We start from the raw sequence: 4,150 nt of genomic DNA, 5'->3' as shown, positions 1-4,150 counted from the left end.
TGGCACCGCGATTGCGAAAACGTCCTCGAAACGACCGCGGCGGCCGCGGAAAGGGGATTCCCGAGCAGTTGAATGACGGGAAGGCATGCGCCGATTCCGGAGCAGTGGTCATGTCCCACTGAGGATCCGTCGGCGGCGCGACCCCTTTCGGATCGTGTGCTCCATTCCGGATCTGGTCAACTGATCCCGGCGCGCTCCAAAACGCCCAGTGGAATTCGCCATAAACGAAACCGACGGCCGCGACCGTCATTTTCGTGTTCAAGGACCGTTGCGGAGATGCGGGCGCAGGGAGAAACGGGAAAGGGTTGACGTTTATTTTCTCCTTTCCACGATACCAAAAATAAAAGAGGAAAAAAAAAAACGAGCGTTTCTGTGTTTGGCCGTTCGCTCTCGCGTGGCGCTAGCAGGCAATCTCCCCATCGCTCCCGATTCCCCGCCCCTCCTTTCTCATTTATGGCGGCCGTCTCTTCACGCAACGTGCCAGGCTTTATCCGTATAGAGGACTATGCCAAAACAAACAAAGCGGAAGAAAACACTAAGAAACTAGAGCTTGACTTTTGTTTTTTTAAGGTGCACATTAGACGTTTCTTTATTTTCTTTCGCGGCGTTAGAAATAACTAAAAACAAAGCAGAGGAGAGGAATAACGCAGTAAAGCTCACACAGCCCGGTAAAGAAGACTCGCACGCTGCACTCTGATACGTGCTAGCAGTATGTGACAGTTTTGCTTTCGCATTTCGTTTCCCAATGACTTTGGCAGGTTGTTTGTTTGCTCTCTTGACGAAGCAGTTCAAAAGTCCATTCAAGTACTCGTAGACGTGCATATGTCCAAAGCAATCCTTGCACACCTTACCTTTGTTTCGAGTGTCGATCAGCGGCCTCAAATGCGCCTTCAACTGAACTCGTGTTTGGTGCAATATATCAGTGAAATGTGTTGAAGGCACGGCGGATGTTACCGGCTAGGTGACGGGCTAAGTCGTAAGGTGGTGTCATTTCCGCATGCGAGTATTTCTTGTTCTTCAACAAAATATTTTTCGATGTGTTCCACGTTCCTGATTGCAGTTGGACTTGGAAAGCATGATGACAGATCTGACTGACTGCTGTTGCGTCTGGGAGGGTGAGGACCTCAGGTGCGGAACCAAGAGTCGGGGCTGTGGCTCGCTGCTAACATGGCCCCGAGGAAACAGGCCTGGAGTAGGGCCACTGAAGTAGAACTTTTATGTACATTGAATATACAAGTAGCATGGTCGACTGGTTAATCGGCTATCGGCAGTCAGCAGTCGGCAGTCGGCGCCCTCAGGCTCTCTGAGCCCAAGTTATATAACCCTCCGAGAGCGAGAAGGCCCGCGGAGGCTAGAGAGGAGCCTTCCCCGGCATGCGAGTGTTCACGTGTTGTTCGAAGTTCGGGGCGGCTGACGCAATTTCCGGGTGTTCTTTCACCAAGGGCAGATGATGCAATCCCTTCACGTTCTTGCCCCGCTTCGGTGGCTGATGCAAGGAGTCGACGCCCTTGCTGAAACCCAACACCGACGGACCCACACACACACACACACAGGCACGCACACGCACGCCGGTGCTTCTCCCTCCAAATACTGGCGGTCCCAGACGGTCTCGTGGCCTCCGGGAGACGTTCGTTTTGTGTTTGGAGCCCTCCTCGAAGGCCACCACGGGCCCGATGACTCAAGGGTCGGTCTCGGGAATCCGAACGTGACTGTCTAGCGCCGATGGCGCGCGCCGGGACCCGTCGTGGCAATAGGGGTTGCTGCCGTTGGCGACAGGTGAAGGCCATGTCCGGGGGCCTTTCACAACACTGCCCACCCGGATACATAGGACTGAGTGTTCAGTTGAGCATCTTGTATGTCGTCCGTGAAGGTCTCCGCGAACTCCGCGGAGTTGTCAAAATCGCCTGTCGAGGCATCAGTGACGATTTTGAAGCCAGGCTTGAATAGCTTTTCCAGTTTAGTTTGAAGTACCTTAATTGCTCAGGTTTCTTCGGCCTTCGGGAAACGGAAGAAAGATTATCCACCACATCGCAAAAACTTGTTTTTGCAGTGGTAGGCGGCATCTCCAAATATGCGCTGGTGTATGCCCAAGGGCGACCGGTTGATCAACAAACGATGATCCATAGGAGATGTGTCGTCGTGCTCAAGTAAATTCCGAATAGAAATGCATAACGAGCTTACACTTTTTAACATATTTATGAAGAATCAAAAACACGTATGAAGATTGACGATTAGGAACTCAATCGATGGCAAAAACAGGGGGTTATCGCAGACGACAGTGGAAAGAAACAACAAAAATAACAACAAAGTTGCAGACGGCCCTCAAGATGTCCGGGCATAGAGTAGCAAACGAACCGGAGATACTAAGCGCCGAAGCGAAAGTAAGTAAAAACTAAGCCGAACAAGGCAAAGCAAAATACGTGACGGCTCGTACGTCAAGTAAACAAAAAAAAAAAAAATATTAGAAAAACATAAAAGCAAGACGAAAAATAACGCGGCGGCGTAGAGGCGCCTCAAACTTAAAAAGAAAGTAGTCTAAAAAATGGAAGTAGTTGCAAGACCGTCCAATGGGTGATTGCCTATGATCGTAGAAGGCGCAGAAGACGCTAGGCGTCCCGCCGCTAACAATCGCAATTTGTGCGCCGTATATAACGTGACCGAAATCACAATTACTGGCGCTACCACACTGTCCTTTTTTTTTTCTTTTTTGCATTCCGCACGCTTGAGAAGTTTTCTTTTTTTGGTACCTATGCATTTATTAGTTTCAGTAAGAGCGCCAGATTTGCACGTGCACAATCGACTTGTTCCAGACCATACTGTCATCGTAGTTCCGTATGTGGTTCGAAATTGTTTTTTTGCGTCTTCATCCGGAGACGATCTTTACGGGATAGGCCAGCTCGCCTATTCGAGAGAACGGTTTTAAGCAATTGGTTCATAAGAAATGGGAATTTCAAAAAGAAAAAAAGAAAAAACGAATTTCTTGATAAGAACAGTAAAGTTGAAACGTAGATATGTTCTAAAATTCTTGTGCACTGCCCTCTTTCAAGAAATGGGGCGAAGGTACATTCGTGTTTTACCTGTCTTACTTAAGTTCTGACAGAGTGTTTTCTTCAGGAGAGCCTGAAAATTGCACCCTGAAGCTCTAACATATTTCCCGCGCGTAGAACATGCCCTTCACTCATGAGGTGACACCTGTTTCTTAACATTTAAAGTCACATTTTATTTTCATTGGTCACTTTGCACGGAGATAGGCAAAACAAATGTGTTGTGGACGATTCGTGTGCTAGAAGAAACTCTAAGCTCGCCAGGGGAGCTGCGATCACTTTTCGCCCGGTCTCTGCAGGAGTTGCCAGTATTGGCTTAAATGGTATTTGCTATACCCTATAAAGAAAATTCAGCCAGATTCGACAAAAATAAGTTAATACATGTAAATTCACTGCAGTCGGAAGACCCTACCTAGCATCTTTCTTAAAAAAAAAAAAAAAGACACTGCAAAAAAAATTTATTTGAAAAAAAAGTTTGCTCAATATTTACGCCTAGACCCGATTCGGGCGGAAGTCACGGCCCGCGCTAAGCCCCACCCACAGATCGGTGGGTCCGCCTCATAGAGTTACTATAATCTACGCTAGAGGTTCAAGTGGCGCTAGAGTCTATTCGAGTTTCGGGAAGCAAGTTGAAGCAGACAGCAACCAGTCTACTTTTGCGGTGCTCCTGTGCATTCCTATGGGAAAGCGCGCGTGAATTTTGTTTATTAGCCAGAAAATAACGTTAATAAGTTGCTATTTCGATTGTACCGTATAGTATGTACCTTTATTAATATTGTGAAAGTGTAATTGCTTTAGTTCCAGCATTTTTCTTTACCCCTGAACAATGTTAAACATCGCTGCATTTCAAGCCCGAACCTCTGTACCATGGCACGTGTGTAAAAGCGAGCGACGATTCTAAGCAATATAACGATCGGAAGGAATATAGAGTCTGTCCAAAGTTAGCTAGCATTCCGGTGGCGCTTATATATTGCAAATATGCCCGTCCTGTCATTATATGAAAATAACTCCGTCGTACGCATCTTTATGATCGGTTAAAAAAAAGAATGAAAGCCGTTTACAATTCCCTGTAACGCCGGATTACAGCGCAGCTCTTCAGGAGGGGG

The sequence above is a fragment of the Ixodes scapularis genome, unplaced genomic scaffold (assembly GCF_016920785.2).
Source record: "Ixodes scapularis isolate PalLabHiFi unplaced genomic scaffold, ASM1692078v2 PGA_scaffold0__279_contigs__length_252992795, whole genome shotgun sequence".
Lineage (NCBI taxonomy): Eukaryota > Metazoa > Arthropoda > Arachnida > Ixodida > Ixodidae > Ixodes > Ixodes scapularis.
Note: the sequence above shows the minus strand (reverse complement) of the source record.